The sequence below is a fragment of the Phyllobates terribilis genome, unplaced genomic scaffold, assembly GCF_046119375.1.
Source record: "Phyllobates terribilis strain yellow unplaced genomic scaffold, ASM4611937v1 Scaffold_1__5_contigs__length_1240528914, whole genome shotgun sequence".
NCBI classification, from domain to species: Eukaryota; Metazoa; Chordata; class Amphibia; order Anura; family Dendrobatidae; genus Phyllobates; species Phyllobates terribilis.
In genome coordinates, this window is record NW_027362761.1 from 916,178,714 (window position 1) to 916,197,372 (window position 18,659).

The following is an 18,659-nucleotide window of genomic DNA, read 5'->3' on the forward strand; positions in this document are numbered from 1 at the left end:
TAAACCACTCTGAACTCCACGTATCTTCCAAGGGTCATTAAAACCATCTTGTTAAACTACTCTGACCTCCACCACTCTTCCAAGGGGCAGTAAAACCATCTTGTTAAGCTACTGTGACCTCCACGTCTCTTCCACAGGTCATTGATTTTGTCTTTTTATTGCACTGTGACCTCCACCACTCTTCCACATTGCATTGATATTGTCTTTTTATTGCACTGCGACCTCCACTACTTTTCCAAGGGGGATTAAAACAGTCTGGTTAAGCTACTGTGACCTCCACGTCTCTTCCACGGGTGATTAAAACCACCTTGTAAAGCTACTGTGACATCCACGTCTCTTCCAACTTAAAAGGGGTAATAAAACCGTCTTGTTAACCCACTCTGAGCTCCACGTCTCTTCCATGGGGCATTTAAAACTTCTTGTTAAACCACTCTGAACTTCACGTCTCTTTCAAGGGGCATTAAAACCATTTTGTTAAACCACTCTGACCTCCACCACTCTTCCAAGGGGCAGTAAAATCATCTTGTTAAGCTACTGTGACCTCCACGTTCTTCCACAGTGCATTGATATTGTCTTTTTATTAAACTGCCACCTCCACCACTCTTCCAAGGGGCATTAATATTGTATTTTTATTGCACTGCGAACTCCACCACTCTTCCAATGGGCATTTAAATCGTCTTGTTAAACCACTTTGACCTCCACGTCTCTTCCAAGCGGCATTAAAACCGTCTTGTTAAGCTACTGTGAACTCCACGTCTCTTCCAAGGGACATTAAAACCGTCTTGTTAAACCACTCTGAACTCCACGTCTCTTCCAAGGGGCATTAATACCATTTTGTTAATCCTCTCTGACCTCCACCACTCTTCCAAGGGGCAGTAATACCGTCTTGTTAAGATACTGTGACCTCCACGTCTCTTCCACAGGTCACTGATATTGTCTTTTTATTCCACTGCGACCTCCACCACTCTTCCAAGGGGCATTGATATTGTCTTTTTATTCCACTGTGACCTCCACCCCTCTTACAAGGGGCATTAATATTGTCTTTTTATTCCACTGCGACCTCCACCCCTCTTCCAAGGGACATTGATATTGTCTTTTCATTCCACTGCGACATCCACCACTCTACCAAGGTGCAGTAAAACCATCTTTTTAAGCTACTGTGACCTCCATGTCTCTTCCACAGGGAATTGATTTTGTCTATTTATTCCAATGCGACCTCCACCACTCTTCCAAGGGGCATTGATATTGTCTTTTTATTCCACTGCGACCTCCACCACTCTTCCAAGGGGCATTGATATTGTCTTTTTATTCCAGTGCGACCTCCACCACTCTTCCAAGGAGCATTGATATTATCTTTTTATTCCACTGCGACCTCCACCACTCTTCCAAGGGGCATTGATATTGTCTTTTTATTCCACTGCGACCTTCACCACTCTTCCAAGGTGCATTGATATTGTCTTTTTACTCCACTGCGACTTCCACCACTCTTCCAAGGGGCATTGACATTGTCTTTCTTTTCCATTGCGACCTCCACCACTCTTCCAAGGGGCATTAAAACCATCTTGTTAAGCTATTGTGAACCCCACGCCTCTTCCAAGGCCCATTAAAACCATCTTGTTATACCACTCTGACCTCCACATCTCATCCAAGGGGCATTAAAAATGTCTTGTTAAGCTACTGTGAACTCCTCGTCTCTTCCAAGGGGCATTAAAACCATCTTGTTAAACCTCTCTTACTTCCATGTCTCTTCCAAGGGGCATTAAAATCATCTTGTTAAACCACTCTGACCTCCACCACTCTTCAAAAGGGCACTAAAATCATCTTGTTAAGCTACTGTGACCTCCACGTCTTTTCCACGGGGCATTCATATTGTCTTTTTATTCCAACGTGACCTCCACATCTCTTCAACGGGGCATTGATATTGTATTTTTATTCCACTGCGACCTCCACCACTCTTCCAAGGGGCATTTATATTGTCATTTTATTCCACTGCGACCTCCACCACTCTTATAAGGGGCATTGATATTGTCTTTTTATTCTACGGTGACCTCCATCACTCTTTCAAGGGGCATTGATATTGTCTTTTTATTGCACTGCGCCCCCCACCACTTTTCCAAGGGGCATTGATATTGTCTTTTTATTCCACTGCTACCTCCACCACTCTTCCAAGGGGCATTGATATTCTCTTTCTATTCCACTGCGACCTCCACCACTCTTCCAAGGGGCATTGATATTGTTTTTTTATTCAACTGCGACCTCCACCACTCTTCCAAGGGGATTTGATATTGTCTTTTTAATCCACTGCGACCTCCACCACTCTTCCAAGGTGCATTGATATTGTCTTTCCATTCCACTGCGACCTCCACCACTCTTCCAAGGGGCATTAAAATCGTCTTGTTTAGCTATTGTGACCTTCAAGTCTCTTCCACGGGGTATAAAATCCATTTTGTTAAACCACTCTGACCTCCATGTCTCTTCCAAGTGGCATTAAAACCGTGTTGTTAAGCTACTGTTACCTCCACGTCTCTTCCACAGGGCATTAAAACCGTCTTCTTAAACCACTCAGACCTCCTCGTCTCTTCCAAGGGGCATTAAAACCGTCTTGTTAAGCTACTGTGACCTCCACGTCTCTTCCACGGGGCATTAAAACCATCTTGTTAAACCACTCTGACCTGCACGTCTCTTCCAAGGTGCATTAAAACCATCTTGTTAAGCTACTGTGAACTCCACGTCTCTTCCAACGGGCATTAAAACCGTCTTGTTAAACCACTCTGAACTCCACGTCTCTTCCAAGGGGCATTAAAACCATCTTGTTAAACCACTCTGACCTCAACCAGTCTTCCAAGGGGCATTGATATTGTTTTTTTATTCAACTGTGACCTCCACCACTCTTCCAAGGGGCTTTGATATTGTCTTTTTAATCCACTGCGACCTCCACCACTCTTCCAAGGGGCAATGATATTGTCTTTCCATTCCACTGCGACCACCACCACTCTTCCAAGGGGCATTAAAATCGTCTTGTTTATCTATTGTGACCTTCAATTCTCTTCCACGGGGCATAAAATCCATCTTGTTAAACCACTCTGACCTCCATGTCTCTTCCAAGTGGTATTAAAACCGTGTTGTTAAGCTACTGTTACCTCCACGTTTCTTCCACAGGGCATTAAAACAGTCTTCTTAAACCACTCTGACCTCCACGTCTCTTCCAAGGGGCATTAAAACCGTCTAGTTAAGCTACTGTGACCTCCACGTCTCTTCCACGGGGCATTAAAACCATCTTGTTAAGCCACTCTGACCTGCACGTCTCTTCCAAGGTGCATTAAAACCATCTTGTTAAACCACTCTGACCTCAACCACTCTTCCAAGGGGCATTAAAACCATCTTGTTAAGCTACTGTGACCTCCACGTCTCTTCATTAGGGCATTGATATTGTCTTTTTATTCCACTGCGACCTCCACCACTCTTCCAGGTGGCATTAGTATTGTCTTTTTATTCCACTGCGACCTCCACCACTCTTCCAAGGGGCATTGATATTGTCTTTTTATTCCTCTGCGACCTCCACCACTCTTCCAAGGAGCATTGATACTGTCTTTTTAATGCACTGCGAACTCCACCACTCTTCATAGGGGCATTGACATTGTCTTTTTATTCCACTGCGACCTCCACCACTCTTCCATGGGGCATTGATATTGTCTTTTTAATCCACTGCGACCTCCACCACTCTTCCAAGGGGCATTGATATTGTCTTTCCATTCCACTGCGACCTCCACGTCTCTTCCAAGGGGCATTAAAATCGTCTTGTTTAGCTATTGTGATCTTCAAGTCTCTTCCACGGGGCATAAAATCCATCTTGTTAAACCACTCTGACCTCCAAGTCTCTTCCAAGTGGCATTAAAACCATGTTGTTAAGCTACTGTTACCTCCACGTCTCTTCCACAGGGCATTAAAACAGTCTTCGTAAACCACTCTGACCTCCACGTCTCTTCCAAGGGGCATTTAAACCGTCTTGTTAAGCTACTGTGACCTCCACGTCTCTTCCGCGGGGCATTAAAACCATCTTGTTAAGCCACTCTGACCTGCAATTCTCTTCCAAGGTGCATTAAAACCATCTTGTTAAGCTACTGTGAACTCCACATCTCTTCCAAGGGTCATTAAAACCGTCTTGTTAAACCACTCTGAACTCCACGTCTCTTCCAAGGGGCATTAAAACCATCTTGTTAAACCACTCTGACCTCAACCACTCTTCCAAGGGGCATTAAAACCATCTTGTTAAGCTACTGTGACCTCCACGTCTCTTCATTAGGGCATTGATATTGTCTTTTTATTCCACTGCAACCTCCATCACTCTTCCAAGGGGCATTAGTATTGTCTCTTTATTCCTCTGCGACCTCCACCACTCTTCTAAGGAGCATTGATACTGTCTTTTTATTGCACTGTGAACTCCACCATAGAGATGAGCGTTGTTCTACTCGAACTGTTCGCCAAGCTCAAATTCGAGCTGTTTTGGGCGGTGTTCGAGCCGTTCGGCGAACACGAACAATTTGATAAAAATTCGGCTGTTCGAGGTTATGTTCGATAACTGTTCGTGCACCAAAATCATAACTGGATTTTTTCTCAGTAATGATGAAAATTAATGTTAATACGCAGTTTGAGTGTACAGCGGGGTGGGGGGAGGGGCAGGGGATGGATCTCTGCAGGAACAATGAAGATCTCCATTTTTTTTTCTCTTTCCCGCATTTGCAGTGGGGAGGTGCAATCTGTCAGCCTATCAGCAGCGCACACACGGAGCGAAGTGCTTTTTTTCACACAAGCAAGGGCATGTGTCATTGGCAGTGTATGTCACATGTCCTTGCCCTATAAGACCAAGCCATTTTCCCCGTCGCCACCATTTTCTCACTGCTGCAGCTGCGTGTTAGACGGCACCGCTGTTGCTGTGTGCGCTATACCTTGTTAATTTCAAGCCAATTTTCGCACAAATATACAGATAGCTTGGGAGTAGGGAATAGTTGTGATTGCAGTCCTTTTAAGGACTAGGTTACAGCATTTCCTACGACTTTTATCAGGGAGGTCTGTGCTCTTAAATAGATAGGTTGTGGGAGTAAAGACTAATTGTAATTGGAGTCCTTTTCAGGACTAGGTTACATCAGTTCCTATCAGTTTTTGCCAGGCAGGTCTGTGCCAGTGCTGTGCAAGTTTTTTTCACAGCATTTGGCTGAATCTAGCAAAGCTAATCCTTTTTGGCCTATTGCAGGGTGTGTTAGTCAGTGGAGTAGCCTATCTGTGCTGCAAGATATACCACCTGTGTATAGAATACCAATTTTTTACTGCACCTAGTGAAGTAAAATCTTTTGGGCATAGCATCATTCTATTAGTCCATCTATACTGACCTCCATCAGGTTGCAAATTAAAACTAATTTTTATCTGCATCTACAGTACCTCTGAAAAAATATTTGGGCTTCTAGCTGTGTGTGGGACTTGTTGTATTAGTCCATCTATACTGACCTCCATCAGGTTGCAAACTGAATATATTTTTTTCTGCATCTACCTCTGAAAAAATATTTGGGCTTCTAGCTGTGTGTGGGTCTTGTTCTATTAATCCATCTATACTGACCTCCATCAGGTTGCAAACTGAATATAATTTTTTTCTGCATCTAGCTCTGAAAAAATATTTGGCCTTCTAGCAGTGTGTCGGACTTTCTCTATTAGACCATCTATACTGACCTCCATCAGGTTGCAAATTAAAAATAATTTTTATCTGCATCTACAGTACCTCTGAAAAAATATTTGGGCTTCTAGCTGTGTGTGGGACTTGTTGTATTAGTCCATCTATACTGACCTCCATCAGGTTGCAAACTGAATATATTTTTTTCTGCATCTACCTCTGAAAAAATATTTGGGCTTCTAGCTGTGTGTGGGTCTTGTTCTATTAATCCATCTATACTGACCTCCATCAGGTTGCAAACTGAATATAATTTTTTTCTGCATCTAGCTCTGAAAAAATATTTGGCCTTCTAGCAGTGTGTCGGACTTTCTCTATTAGACCATCTATACTGACCTCCATCAGGTTGCAAATTAAAAATAATTTTTATCTGCATCTACAGTACCTCTGAAAAAATATTTGGGCTTCTAGCTGTGTGTGGGACTTGTTGTATTAGTCCATCTATACTGACCTCCATCAGGTTGCAAATTAAAAATAATTTGTATCTGCATCTACAGTACCTCTGAAAAAATATTTGGGCTTCTAGCTGTGTGTGGGACTTGTTGTATTAGTCCATCTATACTGACCTCTATCAGGTTGCAAACTGAATATATTTTTTTCTGCATCTACCTCTGAAAAAATATTTGGGCTTCTAGCTGTGTGTGGGACTTGTTGTATTAGTCCATCTATACTGACCTCCATCAGGTTGCAAATTAAAAATAATTTGTATCTGCATCTACAGTACCTCTGAAAAAATATTTGGGCTTCGAGCTGTGTGTGGGACTTGTTGTATTAGTCCATCTATACTGACCTCCATCAGGTTGCAAATTAAAACTAATTTTTATCTGCATCTACAGTACCTCTGAAAAAATATTTGGGCTTCTAGCTGTGTGTGGGACTTGTTGTATTAGTCCATCTATACTGACCTCCATCAGGTTGCCAACTGAATATATTTTTTTCTGCATCTACCTCTGAAAAAATATTTGGGCTTCTAGCTGTGTGTGGGTCTTGTTCTATTAATCCATCTATACTGACCTCCATCAGGTTGCAAACTGAATATAATTTTTTTCTGCATCTAGCTCTGAAAAAATATTTGGCCTTCTAGCAGTGTGTCGGACTTTCTCTATTAGTCCATCTATACTGACCTCCATCAGGTTGCAAATTAAAAATAATTTTTATCTGCATCTACAGTACCTCTGAAAAAATATTTGGGCTTCTAGCTGTGTGTGGGACTTGTTGTATTAGTCCATCTATACTGACCTCCATCAGGTTGCAAATTAAAAATAATTTGTATCTGCATCTACAGTACCTCTGAAAAAATATTTGGGCTTCTAGCTGTGTGTGGGACTTGTTGTATTAGTCCATCTATACTGACCTCCATCAGGTTGCAAACTGAATATATTTTTTTCTGCATCTACCTCTGAAAAAATATTTGGGCTTCTAGCTGTGTGTGGGACTTGTTGTATTAGTCCATCTATACTGACCTCCATCAGGTTGCAAATTAAAAATAATTTGTATCTGCATCTACAGTACCTCTGAAAAAATATTTGGGCTTCTAGCTGTGTGTGGGACTTGTTGTATTAGTCCATCTATACTCACCTCCATCAGGTTGCAAATTAAAAATAATTTTTATCTGCATCTACAGTACCTCTGAAAAAATATTTGGGCTTCTAGCTGTGTGTGGGACTTGTTGTATTAGTCCATCTATACTGACCTCCATCAGGTTGCAAACTGAATATATTTTTTTCTGCATCTACCTCTGAAAAAATATTGGGCTTCTAGCTGTGTGTGGGTCTTGTTCTATTAATCCATCTATACTGACCTCCATCAGGTTGCAAACTGAATATAATTTTTTTCTGCATCTAGCTCTGAAAAAATACTTTGCCTTCTAGCAGTGTGTTGGACTTTCTCTATTAGTCCATCTATACTGACCTCCATCAGGTTGCAAATTAAAAATAATTTTTATCTGCATCTACAGTACCTGTGAAAAAATATTTGGGCTTCTAGCTGTGTGTGGGACTTGTTGTATTAGTCCATCTATACTGACCTCCATCAGGTTGCAAATTAAAAATAATTTGTATCTGCATCTACAGTACCTCTGAAAAAATATTTGGGCTTCTAGCTGTGTGTGGGACTTGTTGTATTAGTCCATCTATACTGACCTCCATCAGGTTGCAAATTAAAAATTATTTTTTTCTGCATCTAACCCAGCCAAAAGTTTTGGCCTAATACCACAGTTTGGCCACTCAGCTCTGCTCGGTTACCATCCATTGTTTTTTTGTGCAAACAACTCCAGAGTTGTGAATTAGTTAACCACCAAAATGAGTGGAAAAAGGCCTGCTGCTGGTGGAAAGGGGAATAGGCGTGTTGGGAAGGGGAAAAAAGGTTGTGTCCGTGGGGTAGGTGTTAAAGCAACAGTAACATCTGCAGAAGAAAGACCATCTTCCAGCCAAACTAAAATGTCTACTTCTTTTAGCGGACAATGTGATAAGATCCCTTTCTTACGGCCACGCCAATCGCTACAAATTCCAGATGAGGCACAAAAACAGCAGGTGCTTCAACGGATATCAAGTGCTCCTTTAAGTGGGCTCTCCTCCACATCAACTTCAACATCACAAATACTCCAGTCCTCAAAGGTGTCACCCAAATCGCACTTGCTTCCTCACAGCTCCCAAATCTCCAGCTGCCCGTCTGAGTATGAGGTAGAACAGATGGTTGAGTCTGCAGAGCTGTTTACTCATACTATAGCCTGGGAATCAGAGGTCGACTCCAGCGCTTCTGTGAATCCAGACGAGGAAATGATCTGCACTGATGCCCAGAATCTTTATGAGTCGGATCCAGGACCAGACGCAGAAGGTTCTGACCATAATGTAGACCCTCATTCCCAAACTGTAACTCCTGTTGGTGGAGACAATGAGGAAGACAATGATAAGACTCAAATACCTGATTGGAGCGACAACTTTAGTTTTTTGTCAGGGCAGGAACAGGTTGGCTCTGAGGACGACGGGTGTGATAACACACAGGGTGATGATGATGAGGTTGGAGATCCCACTTACTGTCAACCCACAGTCAGCCAAGAGATGAGGTCAGCAGAGGAGGTGGAGGAAGATGCTAGTGACGACGAGGTCAGGTTGCGCCTTCCTGGACAGAGACGTAGTACTGGAAGCACGTCAACAACTGCATCCTCAAACACAACTCTGCCTCTCACCACAAGTCGTGGTGGCTCTTCAGGTCAAATGGGTGCTAAGCCTTGCATAGCCTGGGCATTTTTTCAGATCGATAAAGATGACCCAACTCGTGTTATCTGTAACATTTGTCAGCAAAAGCTAAGTAGAGGCCAAAAAATACATAGTTTGAGTACTTCATGCATGAACCGGCACATGGACATGAAGCATAAGTTGCAGTGGGAAGCTCAGTGTGCTACAATGCGGCCTAGCCGGCCGGGCCAACCACCGTCTGCCATATCTTGTGCATCCGCGGCCTCTTCATCCTCTGTGACTGGGGGGACAGCAGTCACACCTGTTTTGGGGCGCAGACCTGCCACCTCTTTACCCGCAACAGCCAGCGTGATTGGCAGGTCATCATTTTCTTTGGAGGTGGTAACAGCAGCTGGTGTTGAGCGCTGTCCGACATCGATAGCACCACCTTTGGATCAAGGCAACCTAACATGTCCGCCTGCATCTTCCTCACAGACCGGCAGTTTGCCGGGGACACCCTTATCAACCCCGTCTAAGCACAATAGCCAGCCCTCGGTCCCTCAGATGTGGACAAGTAAAAGACCATTTCCTCCTAGCCATGAGAAAGCTAAGAGGTTGAATTTCACCATCTGCAAGCTCTTGGCTACAGAAATGCTGCCTTTCCGCCTGGTGGACACAGAGGATTTTCGAGACCTTATGTCCGTCGCAGTGCCCCAGTACCAGATGCCCAGTCGGCACTACTTCTCAAAGAAAGGTGTGCCTGCGCTCCACCAGCATGTCGCACACAACATCACCGCTTCTTTGAGAAACTCTGTGTGTGACAGGGTGCATTTCACCACAGACACTTGGACGAGTAGGCATGGACAGGGGCATTACATGTCGCTGACTGGGCACTGGGTAACTATGGTGACAGCAGGACAAGGGGCTGCTGTCCAAGTCTTGCCGTCCCCACGAGTTGTGCGTCAATCCTCTTTATGTCAAAGTTCCACCACTGCTTCTGCCTCCTCAACCTCCTCTCGGTCTTCCACCTGCACCCAAAGCCTGTCTGGTCATGCCACAAGCTTTCTAATTGCGCAGAAGGGATCTTGCACACCTCCTTACTATGCTGGCAGTAGGGCTCAACGTCATCAGGCGGTTTTTACATTGAAATGTCTGGGAAATGTGAGTCACACAGCTGAGGAGTTGTGGTCAGCTCTGGAGAACCAATTTCATGAATGGTTGTCTCCACTGGACCTGAAACCAGGGAAGGCCGTGTGCGACAATGCTGCAAACCTGGGTGCGGCCCTTCGCCGGGGCAATGTCACACACGTGCCTTGTATGGCTCACGTGTTGAACCTGGTTGTCCAGCAATTTTTAGCCCACTATCCCAGACAAGATGGCCTTCTGCAGAGGGCACGGTCGCTGTGTGCTCACTTCCGCCGTTCGCATTCCGCAGCTCAGCGACTTACATCTCTACAGAAGTCGTTGGGCCTGCCACTTCACCGGCTAAAATGCGATGTGCCTACCCGGTGGAATTCAACTCTGCACATGTTGCAGCGACTGTGGCAGCACCGACAAGCCCTGGTGCAATACGTTCTGACGTATAGCCTGGGCCAACGAGATTCAGAGGTGGGGCAAATCACGCTGGAGGAGTGGTCTCAGATCAGGGACCTATGCACCCTTCTGCACAGTTTTGAAATGGCGACGAAGATGTTTAGTGCTGACGATGCCATTATCAGCATGACTATTCCGGTGATTTACCTGCTGGAGCACATGTTAAACAGAATTCGGAGTCAGGTGGTGGCACAAGAGGAGGTGGAGGAAGTAGAGGAGGAGGAGTTGTATGCGGAAGGGCTAACATCTGCAAGGTCCAGACGGTCGGCAGCACCAAGGCGGCAGGCATGTGAGGGTGGGGGAGATGGTTTTACCAGGGCGCATGGTAGCAGCCAAACTAGTGAGGAAGGTGCAGGAGCCCAGGAAGAAGTGGAGGACGAACTGATAGAAGACTCATCAGATGAGGGAGACCTTGATCACATTTCTGTTGTGCGAGGTTGGGGGGAGAGGACAGAGGAAGGAAGCATGATTGTTACCTCGCCACCAACACAACAGGGACTTGGTGCTCCTGGATGCGCAACACACATGAGTGCCTTCTTGCTGCACTACCTGCAACATGACCCTCGAATTGTGAGAATTAGAAATAATCCTGACTACTGGGTTGCCACACTGTTAGATCCCCGGTACAAAAGTAAATTTGCAGAAATTATTCCTGCCATAGAAAGGGATGCACGCATGCAGGAGTATCAGCAGAGACTGTTGCAGAATCTTACATGTGCTTTTCCACAAAATACCAGTGGTGCACGTAGTGAATCTCACAGTTCCAACTTGCCAATCGTGGGACCGTCAAGTGTTCAGCACTCAAACCGTAACAGAACCACAGTATCTGCTGGTAACATCAATTTTGCGGAATCATTTCACCACTTTTTTAGCCCATCCTTTGCAAGGCCACAGGAGACAAGAAGTCTGACACATAGTCAACGCCTAGAGACGATGGTACAGGAGTATCTCCAAGTAAATATTGAAGCCACGACTGTGTCACTGGACCCTTGCTCTTTTTGGGCTTCCAATCTGGATAAATGGCCAGAGCTAGCCACTTACGCCTTGGAGATCTTGTCATGCCCCGCAGCCAGCGTTCTGTCTGAACGTGTGTTCAGCGCTGCTGGTGGTGTGCTGACAGATAAGCGCACGCGGCTCTCCACTGATAATGTAGACAGACTCACGTTCATAAAGATGAACAAATCATGGATCCGAAACGACTTTTCTACCCCTGTGTCATCCTGGGAAGAGTAAAAGCTTGATGATTGGTTAAAATCACCCTACCAACCGTTTTAAGCTTTCAAATTACTAATCATGTTTATCTGTATCTTGACTGGAAAATAATTTGGGCTTTGTAGCAGTGTGCAGCACTGATCCTATTAGGCCATCTATACTAAAGCTTCACCAGATTTAAAATTAAAAATAATTTTTAGCTGCATCTAGCCCGGAAAATAATTTTGGGGCTCCGAGATGCACAAGACACATAAGTGCCTTCTTGCTGCACTACCTGCAGCATGACCCTCATATTGTCAGAATTCGAAGTAATCATGACTACTGGGTTGCCACACTCTTAGATCCCCCAAACTTTTCGATCAACCTTTTCATTTTAATAAAGACCAAAAAAATGGTCATTTTTGAAATTATAAGCATTAGCAGGTTGTTAGAAACTGAAATCAAACAGTTTTCAACTCAAAACTTTATTCTAGGTGATGTTACATTTTCACATAGGACCCCTTGTTCGAAAGGAGCTTCTGAACTCTCTCGTCCATTGAATTTGTCAGGTTTTGGATGGTTTCTGCTTCAATTGTTTTGCATGAGGACAGAATACCCTCCCAGAGCTGTTGCTTAGATGTGAACTGCCTCCCGCCATCATAGACACTCCTTTTAATGATGCTCCAAAGGTTCTGAATGGGGTAGAGGTCAGGGGAGCATGGGGGTCACACCATAAGTTTGTCCCCTTTTATGCCCATATCAGCCAGAGATGCAGATGTTTTATGTGCAGCATGAGATGGTGCATTATCATGCAGAAAAATGATCTTGCTGTGAAATACACGGTTCTTCTTCTTGAACCATGGCAGGAAGTGCTGTTTGAGAAAATCCACATACATTATGGAGTTCATCTTTAGCGCCTTCAGGGATCCTAAAGGGGCCGACAATCTCTCTCCCCATGATTCCAGCCCAAAACATTACTCCACCTCCTCCTTGTTGGCGCTGTAGCCGTGTTTGCGTGGGGTGTCCATCAACCAGCCATCCTCCACTCCATCCATCTGGACCATCGAGCGCTGCACGGCACTCATCCGTGAACAAAACAGTTTTGAAATCAGTCTTCATGTAATGTTTGGCCCACTGGAGCCGTTTCTGCTTGTGTGAAGTGGATAGAGGAGGTCGACAGGATGGCGTATGCACAGCTGCAAACCTCTGAAGGACCCTGCATCTTGTTGTTCGGGGGACGTTGGAGGCACAAGCAGCTTCAAAAACTTGTCTGCTGCTATGACAAGGCTTTTTTGCCGCTGCTCTTTCAACCTGACGTAATTGCCTGTAGGAAAGAGTCCTCAATTTGCCCTTATCAGCACGCACACGTGTGTACTGTGAATCAGCTACATACTTCTTGATTGCCAAGACACTTCATCCTGATCATCGCACAATGTTGATTGTAGTCATGCCTTGACCTAAACACTCCACAATTTGTTGCTTCTCAGCAGCCGACACATCCTTTTTCTTTCCCATTTTGGCAGAAAATGTAGGCTGCTGAATAATGTGAGAGAGCCTTCTTAAGTAGTCTTGCCTTTCATTGGACACACCTGACAAACTAATTAGCACTGGTGTCTGCAATTGCTTACAGTGATATAAAGAGCCCTGACACACATCACCATCAATGAGTTTAACTGACAAACAAACAAATTCTTCCCTTATCACTCCTAAACACTTTTTGCATAATAATTTGGAACACAGTGTACATGTGCTTTTCCACAAAACACCAGTGGTTCACGTAGTGAATCTTACAGTTCTAACTTGCCAACCATGGTCTGTAAGGAGTTGTTCAATAAAGGGCCCAAAATTAAGATAACATAGATGGGAGAGGTCTCTATGAATAGGAATTCCTAAGTATTTGATACCCTGTGAGGGCCAGGCAAAGAGAAAGTTGGACTGGATGGAATCCTATATGGATCTGGGGAGGGAGACATCGAGGGCCTCAGACTTCGCTGCATTGATTTTAAAATTTGACCATGTAACAAAGTGATCTATTTCAGCCATAACAGCATGGATGGATATATGTGATTGAGTGATATATACTAGGACATCATCAGCAAATAGAGAGCACTTGTACTCGGTGCCTCCCACCTCAATCCACCTAATATTGGGGTTATGGCGAATTGATGAGAGCAGGTGCTCCGTCACTAGGATGTATAAGAGAGGGGAAAGAGAACATCCCTGCCTTGTCCCATTGGTGATTGTGAAAGGTGATGAAAATGTTCTGACGCGCCCCCTGGGCCTTGGGACACCCGGAGCCGGACCCTTTTTGGTGGATGCTGGTGGTTGTAGTCTCCGTGGCGGCAACCCGGTTCCGTGGCTCAGGGCGGTCAAACCAGTGGCGGAACTATTTATGTGGTTTTGATGTTTAAATGTCCGACTACGCCACCCGTGGATTGCGGCCAGAGTGAACCGCCGCTCCAGGGCAGACCGCTGAGGCTGGTGTTGTGGGTGCAGCAGAGCGTAGCATAACTCCCCACGGGAGGAGTATAGCCTCAGGGCAGTGTATGCGGAGGATGGGGGTGATGGTGCAGGGCAGCAGCAGTAATGACACGGAGTCAGTGATGCAGTCCAGGGCCTTTACTCACAGTTCTTATTATCCAGACCACGTCTGCAGGTAACGGCTGCCCACGTCGTACTGTGCTCACCAGGTGAGGGGCTCAGACAACTCCCAGATAACTTTGGAGCGCTTCACAGGACCCTCTTTGTGTGTCCTTTGTCTGGCCTTTCTTACCAACCCTTCTGTCCGGCTGCCTCGGGCCTCCTCTTGGTAAACTTGGCGCCAGTTTCCCTGACCCTATGTGGTGCCTTCCTAGCGGGTGTAGCGAGGGGCTGCGCCACATAAAATGTCACAGCCTCCTGTTTCTAGCTGAGGGTCGTTTCCTGCCTCCACTAGTTTCGGGGACCGGTCTCCCCCTTTGGCCTGACCCCTCCACGCAGGTGGATTCTGGCGTGCGGTGGCGACTCGCCCGTCCGCACTCCTGAGATCCCTTCGTTCCTCGTTCCTGGAGCCTTCTCCGCTCCTCTTCCTTCCTTCTCCCTCTTCCAGGCCTGGGCCTCTGTTACTAGGCCCGCCTCCGGAGCAGAGCTCATGCAGAGCCCCTGCTCCCTGCCACTTCTGCTCAGACTTCTCTGCACTGAACTAAGATGGTGCCCACCTTTTATACTCCCTTCTCAATGCACCCAGGAACTGCTTCCTCCCTGCTCCTGAACTACAGGGTTCCCCTTCCTCAGTGTTCCCTCCCTCCACTCCAGCCAGGGACAGGGACTGTCGTGCCCATCTCAGGGGCATATTGGTCGCCCTGCCCCACGGCAATGTGGTGTAATGCATGCAGGTGTCGGGTCCTGATCCACACTACATCCTTACCTGAGAGTGAGATATCACACCTCTGGGTGAGGTGCAATACCTCTGTAGCAACCGAGCCCTCAGGGTGCTACAGTTCCATCTATCTTCAGCCTAGGTGACGTATTGTGATACAGGGCCGTGATTTTGGCTATAAAAGGGTCCCCTAGACCCCTACCCCAAGCTTTTTAAGAGAATCATATATGGCGTGCCAGGAGACTCTATGGAATGCTTTCTCAGCATCCAACGAGAGTATCTAATTACAAATTTTTAACTGCATCTAGCCCAGGAAATACTTTGTGCCTAGTAGCAGTGTCTGCTAGTCAGCGGATTATCCCGGCTATTAAGCAAGCTACACCACCTGTAGTTTGGACACTTAATTTTTTCAAAGGAAATGCTTCGGGACCACGGGATACTCAGTGAAGAGCATCAGTAGGCACCCCAAGGCATAGGGGCTGGGACTGGCAGTAGGATGCCTTGCGGTGGACAGCCGAGCTCGATCCTTATAAAAGCTTTTTAACTGCAGCAGCTTTAGTGGACGCTACTGGAGCTGGAATTACGCGGCTGCTGGCATGAGACTTGCCCTCCAATAGATCCTTGTAAATGGATTTAAAGTGTATTCATTCAAATTAGAGAGACAATTTAAATTAAAAAGCTTAGAGCTGCCTCCACCACAGGGGGGCTCGCTCGACCCACCAGCGGACAGGCACCAGTATTGGGAGAGGGGGGCTGGCCATCAGGGTTCATCGCGGCTCTGGCACAAACCCGGCGACACGGAGGTGGCACGGGCAGGAGCGGACTGGCCGTGTCGGCTTCTCACTTTTTGGATTTTAGAAGGGCATGACATGCCTATATCTGTGTCTCCCCCTCCTTTTACTCCTCCACCTCTTTTATTTTCGCATGACTATATGTACTTGTCACTTTTCCATGTGTTAGTTATGTCTTCTGAGCAGTTTGTCAGCTTTTGGACACCTTTGAAGGTGTTTTCCATGTGTTTCTATGTGTTTTTGTTTGCCTGCCATTGGTTTTAACGGTGTTCGAAGGTGTTCGACGAACAGTTCGACGAACAGTTCGGCGAACACACGGGTGTTCGACGAACCGAACCGAACTCGAACACTACGGGTGTGGCTCAACACTACTCCACCACTCTTCAAAGGGGCATTAAAACGGTCTTCTTAAGCTACTGTGACCTTAACGTCTCATCCAAGGGGCATTAAAAGCGTCTTGTTAAACCACTCTTTCTTCCAAGTCTCGTCCAAGGGTCATAAAAATCATCTTGTTAAACCACTCTGACCTCCACCACTCTTCCAAAGGGCACTAAAATCGTCTTAAGCTACTGTGACATCCACGTCTCTTCCACAGGGCATTGATATTGTCTTTTTATTCCACTGCGACCTCCACCACTCTTCCACAGGGCATTGATATTGTCTTTTTATTCCACTGCGAACTCCATCACTCTTCAAAGGTGCATTGATATTGTCTCTTCATTCCACTCTGACCTCCACCACTCTTATAAGGGGCATTGATATTGTCCTTTTATTCTACTGCGACCTCCACCATTTTTCCAAGGGGCATTGATATTGTCTTTTTATTCTACTGTGACCTCCATCACTTTTCCAAGGGGCATTGATATTGTCTTTCTATTCCACTGCGACCTTTACCACTCCTCCAAGGGGCATTGATATTGTCTTTTTATTCCACTGCGACCTCCACCACTCTTCCAAGGGGCATTGATGTTGTCTTTTTTTTCCACTGTGACCTCCACCACTCTTCCAAGGGGCATTGATAATGTCTTTCTATTCCCCTGCGACCTCCACTACTCTTCCAAGGGGCATTAAAACCATCTTGTTAAGCTACTGTGACCTCCACGTCTCTTCCACGGGGCACTAAAACCATCTTGTTAAAGCACTCTGACCTCCACGTCTCTTCCAGAGGCATTAAAACCATCTTGTTAAGCTACTCTGACCTCCACGTCTCTTCCAATGTGTACTTAAAACCGTCTTGTTAAATGACTCTGACCTCCACATCTCTTCCAAGGAGCATTAAAACCATCTTGTTAAGCTACTGTGACCTCCACGTCTTTTCCACGGGGCATTAAAACCATCTTGTTAAACCACTCCCAACTCCACGTCTCTTCCAATGGGCATTAAAATCATCTTGTTAAAACACTCTGATCTCCACCACTCTTCCAAGTGGCATTAGAACCATCTTGTTAAGCTACTGTGGCCTCCACGTCTCTTCCAAGGGGCATTAAAAGCATCTTGTTAAACCACTCTGAACTCCACAGCTCTTCCAAGTGGCATTGAAATGTTGTTTTTAATTACCTCTAACCTCCACGACTCTTCCAACGGGCATTGCATTTCCTCCTAATTTTACACTGCTTTTTCTTTTCAATGCATATGCGAACACTAAGGGAGACCCACTACCCATTAATGGGTAGAAGTTTTTTAGTACGTTGTAATCCACGTCTGTTTCAAGGGGCATTGCAGTTCCTCAGAATTTTTGGAAAGCCTTCCATTCACTGCTTAGGCCAACAGTGTACAGGAGACCCAGTTGCTATAAATGGAATAAACGGTTTAGTTAAGGCCCTCTGACCTCCATGTCATTTCCAAGGGGCATTGGAGTGCTTCGAAATTTTTGGTAGGCATTGCACTCACCTTATGCCCTATAACTGTGTAGCCAAACAGCTCCATTTGGTACAGAAACATATCCTACAAGACATGTGTGGTTGACTGGCCTGATATTGATGTGAATGGTCCCTGTTCCTCCTGCTCTTTCTCCTTTGCCACCACCTCATCCATCATTCGTCACCTGAAGCTTTGTTTTAATGGGAGTCATAGAACTGGGATAGTAGCAGGAAAACATCCAGCAATCCTCGGAGGAGGTAGGATATGCGCCAAAACGCTGACCACCTCAGGCCTAGCCGCTGCTACATACATGCGCTTGCATTCCAAGGAACAGAAAGCTAAGGAGATGGATGGCCTCATGATCATGAATAATTTACTCGTTGTGTAGCAGGCCGACCACTGCTGCTGTCTACCTTGTGAACTTTGTGTTGAAGCATGATTGACCCAGGACCCGCAATCCTCTATGTCTGGAGGACATGTTGCATCCCAGTGTCCAACTGTGTCCTGGCTTCCACAATATTAACCCAGTGTGAAGGCGTCAGTGAGATGGACCATTCCTGGCCACATTCACTTGTCTACGTGTTTGTGGTTAGGCTGTCCTTCCCACTAAATGCACTGGGGAGGGCACAGGTAATGTTTTGGTATGCGCGCTTTTATATAAGCCGCACTGGGACAAATATGGGCGGCTGGGGACCGAGTATGGACACCCGGCCTCTGGGCGGCTGGGGACTGAGTATGGATACCAGGCCACCGACGCAGCCATCACATGTTTGCCGGTGTCTGCCTTCACAAGCCTAAAAGGCCTCATTTCAAGTGCAAGCAAGCTAGCAGTATGGTATTGCAGCCTGGGGGTGGTTGGGTGGCAGGCTGCACACTTACGCTTGCATTCCAAGAAAACAAAGCAGATGCTAACTTCTATCATCATCATCATGCTCCTTACCTTGGCACTCTCAACTCCCCTGATGGAGAAG